Source organism: Mercenaria mercenaria, chromosome 9 (genome assembly GCF_021730395.1).
Source record: "Mercenaria mercenaria strain notata chromosome 9, MADL_Memer_1, whole genome shotgun sequence".
In the NCBI taxonomy this organism is placed as follows: domain Eukaryota; kingdom Metazoa; phylum Mollusca; class Bivalvia; order Venerida; family Veneridae; genus Mercenaria; species Mercenaria mercenaria.
Genome location: NC_069369.1, coordinates 85,647,278 through 85,663,824, shown reverse-complemented (window position 1 = coordinate 85,663,824; position 16,547 = coordinate 85,647,278). Strand labels below are relative to the sequence as shown.

The following is a 16,547-nucleotide window of genomic DNA, read 5'->3' as shown; positions in this document are numbered from 1 at the left end:
TTTTCACTCGCGCTACGCGATCATGAAAATATTTGGTATTTTCTCACTTCTCAGTGGGATATATTCCATATTCACTCAAAACAAACAAATATCCTCTAGTTCATAACAAAATATGTAGCAGCCACATTATAAACAACAGCATTATGAACCTTTAACAGAAATACTGTGAAAGGGAACAGTTTGTATAAACCTAATGATGTTACAGATCAAATTTGGTGAAAATCTATCAAACACTGTTAAAAAGTTGAAAGAAAAAGATCGAAGTCCATGAAAACATTTTAGGGCCGAGCCAAGAATTTAGGGTAATTCGTGTTACCAGAAGCAAACAATTTTCTTTTAGGCCTTATACTTTATCAGGTTATGAATGTTATAAACATTAGAATAGGAGTATTCCTTGTAACAGTAGGGATTATATTTCTGTACTGTCTGCTTACTTTGAACTTCCACTAATAGCTACAATCACACTGCCCTGGATGGGCTTGTGGATGAGTTCCAGATTTCCATCCTAGGATTGCTCGGTATGTATAAGAAAAAAAAGGTTTTGCAAACAATGCTATTGTAACAGAACCATAATTGACCTTATTAGAACTGGAATAAATCTGTAATGCCTCGTATCTTTTACCACAGTGATAGTCTTCTGGATTGTTACAATTTCTCAAAACTGTTACTGATTTATTACAGATTCCTTACGGATATATTATTATCTGTGGCAAAATTTTGAGCGTTCAGAACTTCACACCCTTGCCCACGGATGCCCACAATTTCTGAACGGATAAACTGGATGACTTACGAATGAGTTAGGAGTTCTACGGATGCTATCCGGAACTCATCCGCAAGCCCATCTGGCAGGACCTCATGGGATAGTCCAAGGACTTTTCATGCCATTAAATGAAGCTGGGATAATCCCAGGATTGTCTTGAAGACTGGATAATTGAGCTATAAGAAATACTATGCTTAGTTGTCCTGTGAACCCAGGAAGTCATGTTGTCATGAAATGCTAGGAATATCCCATGATGTCCTGAAATGCCAGAAATGTCCCAGGAAGTCCTGTTGTCCTGAAATGCCAGAAATGTCACAGGAAGTCCTGTTGTCCTGAAGTGGCAGAAATGAAAATGTCCCAGGAAGTCCTGTTGTCCTGAAGTGCCAGAAATGTCCCAGGAAGTCCTGTTGTCCTGAAGTGGCAGAAATGTCCTAGGAAGTCCTGTTTTCCATTATTCCAAAGTCTTCCTGTCCATGAAGAAATCCTATAAGGTACTATAAGACGTGGCCACGTATGAACCAGAACTTTATTTAGGAAAAAATAAAATACTTGAATAATGAATTAAAATGATATGAACACCATCAAACCACTAAGATAGATGCACAGATATTACAAACTAAGAATGGTCACAGTGTAAATGCATTCTGCGTTCGAATGCACTAATATTGTTTGTTTGTTATACTGAAAAAAAGAACAGTAAGATTTTCTTAAGATCATGATTTAAACTGAAACATAAACTGAATAATTTTATTAAACGCCTATTTTTATACAATGACATATTCAGTGGTGTTGTACATAATGATAATGATAATAATAATACTAATAAGCTTTGATAATGTGGCAGTTGAGTTCAATAAGTCCAGGGGTGTTCAATGATAATCCGTCATAGATCCATTGTAAAACAAATATTGGATTTACCTGTATGCGAAAATAAACAGTGTCGATTGTATTTAGGTCAACTGCCACATTATCGAAGTTTATTAGTATCAATAATGACAATAATAATAATAACAACCTTATTTTAACAAACAGTCATGACTGCACCCCTCCCCTTTTGAGGTCATTTATCTCTATTGCGAATACCAGTGCTTAAAGCACGCCCAGATGAGCTGCATATAGAGGTTCAAACCCCCCAGGTTAATGGTGTCATATACTGTTTAAAAAAGAAATACTACACACTACCCTACCCTTAGAGCCTGTACCAACATGTGCGTTTAATTAAACAAACCTTGGAAATATAAATGTTGAAATGTAAAACCTTTTACCAAAAACAAGAACTATCACGTTCTGTTTTAGCATAATAAACAGTTATTAAACAAGAGCACCGCCTTGCGGGTGCAGACGCTCATCTGATTTTTTTGTCTCTGTATAGTAGAAATATTGTCATACCCATGATTTCCTAAGTCTAAAAAGGGTCATAATTCTTGCAAAAAGCAGGATGGAGTTATTTTTTTTTGCTGTACAGAGCTTATCATGGTGAACAAGTGCTGCAAGTTTCAAAGCAATAGCTTTAATAGTTTAGGAAAAAAGTTGACCTAAACATAACAAGATATCTGATATTTTCTGTCCAAAATTTTTAAAGAGTTTATAATTCTTGCAAAAAGCAGGACGGAGTTATGTTTCTTGTTGTACAGGGTCAGCTTATGATGGTGAACAACTGTTGCAAGTTTAAAAGCAATAGCTTTGGTAGTTAATGAGAAAAGCTGACCTAAACATAATACTTAACCAAGAAATCTGATATTTTCTAAGTCCAAAAGGGACCATAATTCTTTCAAAAAGCAGGAGTTATGTTTCTTGCTGTACAGGGTCAACTTATGACGGTGAACAAGTGCTGTAAGTTTCAAAGCAATAGCTTTGATAGTTTAGGAGAAAATATTATCTAAACATAAACCTTAACCAAGAAATCTGATATTTTCTAAGTCCAAAAGGGACCATAATTCTTTCAAAAAGCAGGAGTTATGTTTCTTGCTGTACAGGGTCAACTTATGACGGTGAACAAGTGCTGTAAGTTTCAAAGCAATAGCTTTGATAGTTTAGGAGAAAATATTGTCTAAACATAAACCTTAACCAAGAAATCTGATATTTTCTAAGTCCAAAAGGGGCCATAATTCTTGCAAAAAGCAGGATGGATTTATGTTTCTTGCTGTACAGGGTCAGCTATTGATAGTGAACAAGTGTTGCAAGTTTCAAAGCAATAGCTTTGATAGTATAGGAGAAAAGCTGACCTAAACATAAAACTTAACCAGGCAACGCCGACGCCGATCAACTCATCCTTTCATTTTCAAAAAATTCAGATGAGCTAAAAATCTCTGAAATACAGTGTCTTAAGATTTTTTTAATGTGTCAAGTAGGCATAGTACTAGAGCCGATTTACGCAATCGAATACCGCCGGAAGTAGAACATTTATGTTAACACCGGTTTCGTATTTTCACGTGAAAACGGCCGAAGACTGAGAGGTTATCAACAAATTATAAGTTTACGGGTACCATGAGGATTTTTCATGCATTTAAACGGTAAGTATAATGTTTATGGATTATTCAATACAGTATGAAAGGAAACTGTTACGCTTTAAATGGAAATTTTGAAAGAAAAGTCGATAAGAAAATATTGACTTTCTACTTTCACTTTCATTGTCGCTTTTTAAATTGCCCCAAAATGTTCTTTCTATTAATTTGTTTTTTCTTGTTTTTTGTTTGTAGATACATAATCCTATGACAAATTGATGTTTGAAATGACAGCTTATTTAAAGCATCTGTGATTAACTGGGCCTAAGTTTACCGATTTTTCCTTTTAGAGTGACCTTTGACCTTATAATAGCTTATAGTCTGTTCTATGTATTTTAGCTGTAGTCAGAACAGAATGTAATTGAGATAAAATGAATTTTCAAAATAAACTGTTGCAAATTGTAGGAAAAGAATAATATAATATATTTATTATTATAAGTTATTGAAATATTATATTATAATTACCTCATTTCAGAAAGAAGTACAAGCGAACAGATGACACATTAAGTGGCTGCAGAAGCTTGAAAAGTTTGATAGAGCAGGGGCAGTCAAAACAGTGGGATACTACTTCTATGTAATTTCTTTTTAAGGCAATTTATACATGATGGAAGGGTATCTCATACAATGTTTTACAATTTACATGTAGTTTTATCTCTCTTTATGATGTTGACAGTAAACAAGTCAGTGACATCTAATTAATACTTCAAGTCTTGTAAACTATTGACAGTTGATATATATATTAGACAACATTTGATAAAATGCAATAGCCTATCAATATTAAAAAGAGCAAACAGTTGACAATTAACAGGCAGGTCATTCTTTTAAATGACACCATAAATAAACTTTCATAATTTGTTTTTCTTCAACTTCTGGATTTAGACTGGAAGCCATTCCAAACTATGAACTGGTAAATTATATAAGGAGTCATGTAATGATTATGGATGGGATACATTATACGTTAATGGACAATAATAATTTGAAATAATAATATTTTTTAAGATCAAGGTGTTAAGGTGATTTTATAAAGATGGTGTTATGGTTTTTGCATGATGATTGTTAACTGTTCACAGATTTTATCATTTATATATTTCAGGGTGTCCAACATGTCTAGTCAGGTTGACAGAAGTGAAAGATGGTCTGATGGTACAATGATGTACAAATGATACTCTTTAACAAGTTTAACATGTCAAGGGTAATATAATGCCAGTTATTAAAATTACATTCCTCTAAACATTTAACAGATACACATTGTAAATGTCATTAAAATGATTTTATGAAGTTTCATGAAAGATGGTACAGCCAACCATTTTGAATCAAGAAATTTTGACTTAGGTAAAGATATCTATTCAGACTTCTTAACTCTTAGCCTTTCATATGATATAGAGATAAAAGTACTATTATTGTCAGCCACTAACCATGTTTCAAAGCTTTTTAATACACTATAGCATTAACCATTTTGTTTAAATATCTTTTTAATGCAATGTTTTCTTGATATCTGTCACTTGATGTTTTCAATGGATTAGAGTCCTAATTTAATGTAAAATCTGTAAATTTCAGTAACTGAAGTACAAAATTTGTACTAGGAAGCTGTTTCTTTATTTCAGTGTAAAATGTTCTGTGGATTCATATGATGAGAATGCCAGTGTTGACCTGTATGACTTAATTAAACACAGATATTGATACCTTCAGGTAATTGTTTACAATATTCAAAGAGTTACAATGTAATTCAGTTATTGATTTGGTATATATCACTTCTAGAGGCTTGTGTAAAGTTTATTTCACATGAGACCAAGGGTCAAGTATGATATATAAACTTTACACTTACAAAAAGAAATTATACAGTACCAAATAATTACAGACTTATGACTGTAACTTTCCAAATATCTTACATTTTTCTCCTGAAATTGATTAAAAAGGTAAACACAATTCTATTGTTATAAGCTTAAAAAGGTGAATGTAAGATACAAATTATGAAATGTCAAGTATAAGGTGTGTTATTTTCAAAGTATTTAAGATATAGAATAAAATATAGCCTGCCATCATAATATTCCAAAATAAGAAGTGTGTCATACATATATTTTAGGTCAAATAGTAAGGTCAAGTGAGTGACTTAGGGTCACTATTGGCCTCTTCATATATTCTACTAAAATGGGTCTTATGCATAAGATATGTTGAAGTTTTATTAATCCAGTAACACTTTTATTCTACCTTATATTCGAGAATATACATATTTTGAATATTAAAGAGCTGCAGACACCTCGAATACAGAGTTACTACAATATGCATTTCTTTCTTCAGATATATACCTGTGAAATCTTCAGTGTCACCGTTCAGCTGTTGTTCAAGATCAGTGTCTGCAGCTTGCACAGTTTAGTATAGAGGAGCCTCCTGAATCAACTTTGTTACATATTTGCTGTTATTGTACGACACACATGTAGAGAACAGCAAGTCCTGTCCAGCGGTGCATGTAAATGTGATTCAGAAACTTTGAGAATATGTAAACATTACACTGTTATAATGTTCAAAATACTGTCTTGTAGTGTATCAGTACTGTTTTTGTCTCAGTTTATAGCACAGTATGTTCACAAATCAAACTTAAGACCATAGTGATCAGTATTATTAAAATCATTAATGATTTGTATGGTGACAAAATTTAATTTCATGCAATACCACAGTAAAACGTTTGATAATTTTTGCTTTTAAAGTTGTAAGTTTAAGGTTGGCATAAATTGTTTTTTTTTCTTTCATAAATCTAAAAAGTGATTGGTCATTATAACTGCAATATCATTTTAGTATGACAAAGTTTATATTGAACTAAAACACTAATGTAAATTTTTGAACTAATCAATGCATTTTCTTCAGTCTTAAAACATTTGTTTATCGTATGTGTCATGGCCCATAACTCCTCCATATTTCTTGTGTTTTGTCCTTTTTCATTTCACTGAAGAGTAGGTAGAGGTATTGCACATCCATTTTTTAGCATCCTGATTTTGTAAAGTGTTGTATATAAGGTTTTATCTCGGAATTATGTCTCATCTAAAGGTGGAGAGAGGTATTAATTATGCCTTCTCGTCTGTCCGCATTAAGCCTGTCTGGCTTTAAGAGGACAAGCTGCTGGCCAGATTTTGATGAAACTTCACAGGACTGATCAGTACCAAGCATAGTGTTGTGCATATCGCTTGCATGTTTCGTTTTGATGCACTAAATTGCAGCCAGAGCTAAAAATAGAAAAATCTTGTCGGCTTTCACAGGTTAAAACTACTTAACAGATTTTGATGAAACTTCACGAGTGATCAGTACCAAGTATATTTTTGCATATCACTGACACTTTCCATTTTGCTGCACAAAATAGCCGCCACAGCTAAAGGTATACATAGATTGGAGACATGTTTTGTCATAAAAATACCTAAAACACCTTCCACTTTGTTAATGAAAAATGTAACAAACGTCTTACAATTGCAAACTGTAATAATTTGACATTAAATGCACTAGTTCCATAACTGCATTTGGCTTTTTCATAATTATTGCCCTTTTCTTACCATAGCAATATTTTGTGTAACATGTTACTTCATTAAGCATCATAAGATCAGAAAGTTCTATGACTCAGAAATGTTGGCCCTTTTGTACTTGTCATGAGTATGTTTTCAGTATTTTAAATTGTCATTACTTTTTGTTGTGCCAGTTTACGGAAATGAAGACTTAGTTGTCCAAATGGTGTGCCTGTCCTGATTTGTTTGTCTGGACAATATACTATTGATTAGTCTTCACGAATCTTTGCAGGTTAATTTCCTTAAGTTCCCTGTCAACTTTGATAGTGGCATGGTTACTTTAGAAACACTAAAGTGATGTCACCTCTGTACTAGTCAAACGTTTTGTATCTCAGATTTTATATCACATTACAGGCTACTGGTCTTCAGCAGCCTCCATAAAACTTTCATAAAAGTTTCCAAAAATGTTGTATTTTGATTTGAACTGGCATTATTCAAACAGTACTTTTTGATTTTCTGTTACTATGAAGTTGCCTTTTCTTAGAAATTGGTTGGCTTATTTTTGTAGCTATGTTCTTTATCTCATGAAAATTTCCATTTTTAGCTCACCTGTCACAAAGTGACAAGGTGAGCTTTTGTGATCACGCGGTGTCCGTCGTCCGTCGTGCGTACGTGCGTCCGTGCGTCCGTAAACTTTTGCTTGTGACCATTCTAGAGGTCACATTTTTCATGGGATCTTTATGAAAGTTGGTCAGAATGTTCATCTTGATGATATCTAGGTCAAGTTCGAAACTGGGTCACGTGCCGTCAAAAACTAGGTCAGTAGGTCTAAAAATAGAAAAACCTTGTGACCTCTCTAGAGGCCATATATTTCAGAAGATCTTCATGAAAATTGGTAAGAATGTTCACCTTGGTGATATCTAGGTCAAGTTCGAAACTAGGTCACGTCGGTTCAAAAACTAGGTCAGTAGGTCTAAAAATAGAAAAACCTTGTGACCTCTCTAGAGGCCATATTTTTCATTAGATCTTCATGAATATTGGTCAGAATGTTTACCTTGATGATATCTAGGTCAAGTTCGAAACTCGGTCACGTAGGGTCAAAAACTAGGTCATTAGGTCTAAAAATAGAAAAACCTTGTGACCTCTCTAGAGGCCATATTTCTCAATGGATCTTCATGAAAATTGGCCAGAATGTTTACCTTGATGATATCTAGGTCAAGTTCGAAACTGGGTCACATGGGGTTAAAAACTAGGTCAGTAGATCTAAAAATAGAAAAACCTTGTGACCTCTCTAGAGGCCATATTTTTCATGAGATCTTCATGAATATTGGTCAGAATGTTCACATTGATGATATCTAGGTCAAGTTCGAAACTGGGTCATGTGGGGTCAAAAACTAGGTCAGTAGATCTAAAAATAGAAAAACCTTGTGACCTCTCTAGAGGCCATATTTCTCAATGGATCTTCATGAAAATTGGTCAGAATGTTCACCTTGATGATATCTAGGTCAAGTTCGAAACTGGGTCACGTGCGGTCAAAAACTAGGTCAGTAGGTCTAAAAATAGGAAAACCTTGTGACCTCTCTAGAGGCAATATTTTTCAATGGATCTTCATGAAAATTGGTCAGAGTGTTTACCTTGAAGATATCTAGGTCAAGATCGAAACTGGGTCACGTGGGGTTAAAAACTAGGTCAGTAGATCTAAAAATAGAAAAACCTTGTGACCTCTCTAGAGGCCATATTTCTCAGCGGATCTTCATGAAAATTGGTGAGAATGTTCAGCTTGATGATATCTAGGTCAGATTCGTAACTGGGTCATGTGCGGTCAAAAACTAGGTCAGTAGGTCGAAAAATAGAAAAACCTTGTGAACTCTCTAGAGGCCATATTTTTCACGAGATCTTCATGAAAATTGGTGAGAATGTTCACCTTGATGATATCTAGGTCAAGTTTAAAAGTGGGTCACGTGCCTTCAAAAACTAGGTCATTAGGTCAAATAATAGAATAACCTTGTGACCTCTCTAGAGGCCATATTTTTCAATGGATCTTCATGAAAATTGGTCAGAATTTTTTATCTTGATGATATCTAGGTCACATGTGCTCAAAAACTAGGTCACTATGTCAAATAATAGAAATAACGACGTCATACTCAGTTCAACACTGGGTCATGTGGGGATAGGTGAGCGATTCAGGACCATCATGGTCCTCTTGTTGTATAATTCATATTTTTTACTGTCAACAAAGTGCAATACCATATACTTATCACTTTCATTAACATACCTGTACTATTTTCATAAAACATTATATAAATCATTATATTTCATATAAACATAATTAAATAAATATTTAAGAACATCAGTGTTTTCTTTGATTGCTACATGAAACAGACCATAGGTCAATTTAGGGTCAATTCTGACACTTTATATGCAAATTGATAAGGGAGATAACTAGTACTGTCTTAAGTAACCAATATTTACTTACACAGTTACCTTTCCTTTACACAGGTAGGACTATTTGTTGTTGATCATCTTTTGAACATTATTCCATTACTGATGACAGAACATTGAAAATAAAAGTTGTTGTATCATGCAATGACATCATATATGACAATATTTACTTTTTTATTCCATTTTTTAAATACTCTTTAAATTAGGTACAATGCCTATGTCAAGTGATTCACTTTTGCCTAGTTCTAACGGCAGTTCATTCCAAAGTTTTGGACCAGTAGTACAGAAACTTCTATCATTGAATGTTTTGCACTGTTGTATTGAACAACATAACGACATTCAGAATTTTCAGACGATCTCAAACCTTGTCTACTATGAAAATACTTTGTAAGCAATTCTGTTAAATACATAGGTGTTCTGCCAGTGTGACAGAACATGAAAGAAAGTATCTTGAACTCGGTTCTTGCTTTTACTGGCAACCAATGTAAGTGGCGCAATGCTTGTTTAGAACTGTCAAATTTCCTCCTGTTAATGCGCACATGTTTTGAAAACGTTGCATCATACGCATCTCACATTAGCTACACCATACAGTATGACATTGCAATAATCCAGATGTGAAATAATTAGAGACAAAACTAAAATTTCAGCCGCTGCTTTTGTTAAATATTTTCGGATGTTCTGAATTCGTAGGTAATTCAACATGGCTTTACGACATTTGTGATTTATATGATCTTTACAAGTTTTTGAAGACTGGTTTAAGGCTAGTAAAGTTTTACTTCTTCCTGTGAAGTCCTGTTGGTAACATTAAAGTCCTGAATTTATTTCCATGTTGTGTCCTGTTCAGCAAATATCAAGTCCTGATATATCTTATGAACTTTTGTTAAGGTAAAGGCATGGAATCGTGGGATGTCCTGAAGACCGGATATAATTTCTGCACGGACGGCCTTCCAGTATCAGCAGAAGTAAGAAACTTTCAACATCTCTACTATGTTTAACAGATTTTATTCCATATTGCTGTCTTCCAGATAGTTATTTGAAAATACAATATAAACTCTATAATGGCACAGTTTCTTCTTTTTTTAACATAACCTTGTAAGTCCTTGTATATACTGTGATATCATTTGATTTTGGGAGTGCATGTTTCGTGTGAAACCGTTTTATGGGGAAATCGATTTAATAATAGATTTCAACTTATGAACATAAAATGAATTGCAATTTTGTTTCTTGTTTTTTTCTATTTCATAGATTAATATTTACATTCACCGTATCTTTTTCCATTGAACATTATGACGTTCATTTCGTTTGAACAGCAAAATGAAAGGCGCAAAAGTTACATCATCGCTGCTTAGTGAAAACGTACCGCTGTTTTGACGACGACCCCGTATAGCCTTAGATGACGTCGCAGGTGTTCCGTCTGGTGAACAGAATGGCCGGAAAGGTGATTTTAATGTTAAATGCAACAAAATGTGTGCAATTTATATTATCTTGTTTAAAAATGGAAAGGAATTATAATGTAAATATAAGAATTTCTTTTCGGTTTTCATACGAAATGAACGACAGAATAGGATCGGCAAATTAAACATGAATGGATTCGCCGATCCTATTCATTGATTCATTTCGAATGAACACCGAAAAAAACATTTCTTGGGTGCAACCATGAAATCAACAAATATTAGACCCTGGTGGATAGTTTTGATTCTACAGGATTGCTTGTGGTTTAGTGGGTACAGCAGTTGACAATTCTACCACTTTTCCTAAATATCAATTCCAGCCTTAACAAGTTACTGACATTTTTTCCACATAAAACCTGTTCTCTAAAAGAAACAGACAGCTTCTCTACATGAGGTACTAACCCATTCTTTGCAAGAAACTGACCTCTCCAAATGAAACACTCGCCTGTTCTCTGCAAGTAAATGATAACCTCCACATGAAGCACCAGTTCTATGCAATAAACTGACAACTTCTCCACATGAAGCACTCACCTGTTCTCTGCAAGTAACTGTCAACTCAACATGAAGCACCAGTTCCCTGCAAGTAGTTGACAGCTTCTCCACATAAAGCACTCACCTGTTCTTCTGCAAGTAAATGACAACCTCCACATGAAGCACCAGTTCTATGTAATAAACTGAAACTTCTCCACATGAAACCCTCACCTGTTCTCTACAAGTAACTGACAACTTCTCCACATGAAGCACTCACCTGTTCTCTGCAAGCAACTGAAAACTTCTCCACATGAAGCACTCACCTGTTCTCTGCAAGCAACCTACGACTTCTCCACATGAAGCACTCACCTGTTCTCTGTAAGCAACTGACGACTTCTCCACATGAAGCACTCACCTGTTCTCTGCAAGCAACTGACGACTTCTCCACATGAAGCACTCACCTGTTCTCTGCAAGCAACTGACGACTTCTCCACATGAAGCACTCACCTGTTCTCTGCAAGCAACTGACAAGTTCTCCACACGAAGCAACAGTTCTTGCCCGTAAATGACAACTGACAACTCACCTGTTTTCTGTTATAAACTGACAGGTTTTTCACATGAAGCATTCACCTGCTCTCTACAAGTAAAGACAACATCTCTACAAGAAGGATGAACCTCTCTACAAGAAACTGACAACTTCTCTTAATGAAATACAATTACTTACTCTGTGCAGTTGACGTCTCCAGGGGCGTACCTCGGCATACGCCGATACACCTGTGTGTGTACAGTACAATTAAATCCGACACCGGGAAAATGAAAAAGTTTAAAGTGTCAAAAAATGCAATGAAATGTAAAGCTTAAAGGGAGTTAGGCGGCTATTTCAAGTTCTTCGTTTAACAATATCTGCATGAGATTTTGAAATAGATTTATTTTTTCCTGTAATTATCTTATAAATGGTAAGGATAGATTCCCCTTGCAAGCATATAAGGCACAGCAAATACAGCCAGAACCTTAAATAGAAACACAGGCGCACACATGCACGCACGCACACAACACAAATAGACTGCGATGACAAAAAGAACATTGTTAGCACCGCCCAGGAAGGGGCAATGATATTTTTCTTCATTCGAAATCATATATATTGTTTACAAAGAAACAATTTTATTGATAAAATCTGGTTCTATTGACAACATTTTATTTAGTTTTTTTTTCCAGCAGTTCCTTGCATTATTTTATCCCGGGCGGACTCCAAGGTAGAAACCAACGACCTTTCGTAAGCCAGCTGGATGGTTTCTTCATTTGAAGAATTCAACGCCCCGAGTTAGGCTCGAACCCACATCGTTTAGGTCACAAGTGATTCAAAGTTAGCGACTTTAACCACGGTCATCGCGGCCTCAATTGGTATTCAAGCATGCAAGAGAACAAAAATGATCCGCGCCATGAGAAAACCAACATAGTGCATTTGCGACCAGCATGGATCCAGACCAGCTGCGCATCTGCGCAGTCTGGTCAGGATCCATGATGTTGGCTAACGGTTTCTCTAATTGCAAGCGAACAGCATGGATCATGACCAGACTGCACGGATGCGCAGGCTGGTCTGGATCCATGCTGGTCGCAAAGCCACTATGTTGGTTTTCTCATGGTGCGGCTCAAATACATGAGTCATCCGTTTTCTCGAGTAAAAAAAGCCTGCGCTAAATATAACATTTAACGTCAATATCGATGTGCAATTCAATCTATCAATTTACACCCAGATCAGGATACCAAAGAACCAAAGCAATTTACGCAGTTTGAATTTTCGTTTGCAAAAAATTGATGTTGTTTATGTTTTCTAAAAAAAGTTTACTTTCGTGTGAGAAAGATATATCAATGATTACTTGATAAAACCTGACATATTCGCAATGTATGGGTAGACGCATTTATCAAAAACCTTTCAAAATGCGGATGTAGAATTCATGCATGAAATTTAAACATTACGAGGATTTCAAAAACACTGGCCATAGCTTTCGCAGATGCGGTGGTTCCAACGCCGCGGCGGTGGAGGATTCGTCGCAGAAGCGGTGGATAAATATGGCCGGCTGACTACATTAAAGTAAGTTTTCTAATGGGTTTTCCCATATTTTTTCACGTTTGAATGAAAACAACCAGTGAGACAGGAGCCCACATGTGTACTCTTCCAGCTGCAAACACTTGTTCAGTGTAATTATTTGTCATGAAGTTAAACACTTCTGTACAGTTTGACGAGAGACTGCCGTTTTTGTAGAATTTCCATCAAAATGGTAAAATTTTCTACAAAGCCATCCCTGAGCATGTTTGTATCAAATCGTAAGTATGACACTGTCAAGCTTTGGAACCACCGCTTCTGCGAAAGCTATGGGCAGTGTGAAAAACGATAACAACAAAAATAGAATATCCTTACAAAATCCAATCGAGACTGTCTCTCTCAGCTACCCCATACTCGCAGCATCGCTGCTTGGCTTATAGTTATGCTGCTCGTCTATCTGGCGTACAATTTAAATTCATCCAGGTACGCCCGTGGTCTCCGTGTGTATTTCAGGATCATAAACTAGAACATGGTATAAAGCAAAGCAAAGTGTTTGTTTATTATAGTGTCACCCTTACTGAAAGCAGCGCCGTAGCCACACTGAGGCAAACTGAGGCAGTTGCCTCGGTTAAAATTTGAGGAGCCAAAAAGGGTAAAATGTAGGCATATCACACTGATGAAAAATTCAGTTATAAAAGTTCAATAAAAAGTATATTAATGTCATTAGAATATATCATAGTATAATTTGCCTCATGGCAAAGTGAGGCAGAAATCATAGCAGCCTTGCCAGGCCCGGGTCCAGGGTCTGGCCGAGAAGGCCGGTGCCCCACCCCCAAGTTGGCTGTGAAGTGAACTATACTCATCAAAGTTGCACCCAATTATTTATTATTATTATTATCAAATATAAACCCAAAAGCGCACCAGAGGCCACTATTTCATACCAATATTTCGAAAAAATTCCAGGGGAACAGCCCCCTGACCCCACTTAAATGAGGGGGAGCCCCCTCCCATACATCAAAATTAATACCAAAAATTCACCAGAGGCCATCATTTCAATTTTTCCAGCGGGAGAGCCCTCTGACCCCCTTAAAATGTACCATAGGCCAACATTTCGTATCTGTATTTCAAAATTTTCCAGGGGGAGAGCCCCCTGACACCCCCACCCCCATAACGAGGAGGTTCCCTTAGAGCGCCTAAAAAATTTAGACAAAACATGCGCCATAGGCCGTCATTTCATATCTGTATTTTAAAAAATCCCCTGGAATAGAGCACCACCACCACCACCCTCCCACCCACCCCCTCATCCCATAAAAAGAAGGGGTTACCATTCAGTACCTCAAAATTAAAAAGAAAACACCTGAGGCCACTATTTCATATATGTATTTATAAACTTTCCAGTGGGGACCCCCTGACCCAAACCAACCCCATCGCCCCCTAACACGAACAGAGCTACCACGCCTACCTCCTCTCGGGCTATAAACTAATAAACTACTAGTAGTAAACTGATAAATAGCATGTCGTTGTATGTCTTTACTGGTGGTTTTTATTTCCATGTTTCTGACTTTATTAGACTAGGATAAATCCCCAATTATCATTTTTATCAATATAATTTTTTCTTAAAATATGAAAGTAACTGTGATAAATAGGGCTGAAAGGACGATTTTTACCGTGATATAACACAATCTGAGAGTGCTCCAGAACGCACCACGGACGTCCTGTGGAAAAAAATCGGGGGTGGGGGTGGATGTCCACCCACCCCCTAAATTGCCTCGGTTAAAATTTGTGTCTGGCTACGGCACTGGAAAGGGCCAACTAAGTTGGCTTATGAGGCACCTGCATACATTGAAAAGCGTTACTTCCCAATTCCTTTTTTTATGCAAGGCACCAGGCAGGTAGGCAACGCAACAGGCAACCATTATTTAACTAGCTAGCAGCTCACCAGCCGGTCTCTCTCCAGTCACGAGATCCGCCTCTGACAGAGTTTGAACCCTCGACTCCCTTGCAGAGCAGGTGCCTTATCCATTAGGCCACCGCAGCTCGGTATAATTATGGTTTTGTTAATAAAACTGAAATAACACCTGGGCCCCTTTGCTTGGTCGAAACTTGGCGAGGATGTTCAATGGATGGTCTCGGAATTGTTTAAAGTAGTTCTGCATATTCGGATAAATATATTTAACAACTTGATAATTCTCCGTTGCAAACTGACACTTTGACCATGTTAATTTGTACCATGTCTTTTAATATGGTAGTTTTATCAATTTTGTCTCATAATTGTTCTATGGAACTTATTGTTCAAAATGATACTATCATTTTATACGAAAATTTGTGAACTTATACTAGATGTTCTGTCATGTTTCTTTCACACAAATTATATTTTATATTACAAATACATGTAAGATATGTAAACTTTCCTATTGACTTTATTCTAAAAAATATATCCTTACTTTCCTTCCAAGCACTCCTATTTTCCGACCAAATTAAGTCGAATGTCCCACAAGATGTAGATCTACTGTACTCTATCAATTTTCTATGATTTCATTTATGTGTTCAAAAAGATATTCTCAAAAATTCACCAACAAACTATCATCACATTAAGTAGTTTTTAAGTTTAAGATTATCTTGTACTGGAGACGGTTATGAAATTAACATTTTTAAGATATTTGCACTTTTAACAATCAGAAAGGTCTCATCATTTTCGTTCATATCACAGTTGTCGGCACTTTTCAAAAAAAAAAAAAAAAACAAAAAAAAAACAAATGATTTAGCAAAGAAAATTTCAAAACGACGCTTGTTGTTTTTATAAAGTGTGCAAAGTAAGGTGGAATCGTTGGCTGTAGAAAAAGTTTCAAACATGATACTCTTGTATGATAAACCAGGAGCTCCGTCAGATAGAACATTATACATACACCTCCTATATCGGGTCTAAGAACACACTTATTTTCACTATATAGACACAGGGCACTATTGCAATTTTGCATTTCAAGCCCCCTAAAATATTTACACTCAACAGAACTATTCAAGGGAAAGCATTTCCAGCCACTATAATCACGGGGTTGACCGGCTCTTTTTTCCCACCATTTTGAACCAGATCAGATGTGTATGAAGAATACTTTCTAAATGGCCGCAAACAGGCAAAATAGGCCCTATCAAAAGGTCTTGTTATGCATATTCTGACACTCATTCTGTCAAACTGTACATGTACCTACTATTTCATAATCTCCTCTATTAAATGATGCCATTAATTGCAGGTCTTTCACTTAAAACTTCATCAATATTCACCATCAAACAGAGGAACTGTTTTCCGCGTAACCACCTCCTTATTGTGATCAATTAAGGGCAAATAACTGTGATCTTGTGCCTACGTAGCTTCAAACTGAAAAAAAAAAA

The 16,547-nt window shown here is 35.9% G+C and overlaps 1 long non-coding RNA gene across 1 annotated transcript; it reads left to right on the top strand.

The window, feature by feature from the left end:
- Window positions 1–3,051: 3,051 nt before the first annotated feature.
- LOC123528137 (uncharacterized) lies at window positions 3,052–9,102 on the top strand. The gene is made up of 5 exons (XR_008372509.1): window positions 3,052–3,273; window positions 3,740–3,838; window positions 4,358–4,456; window positions 4,869–4,953; window positions 5,563–9,102. It is a non-coding gene; the product is annotated as an uncharacterized LOC123528137 (long non-coding RNA).
- The last annotated feature ends 7,445 nt before the right edge of the window (window positions 9,103–16,547 follow it).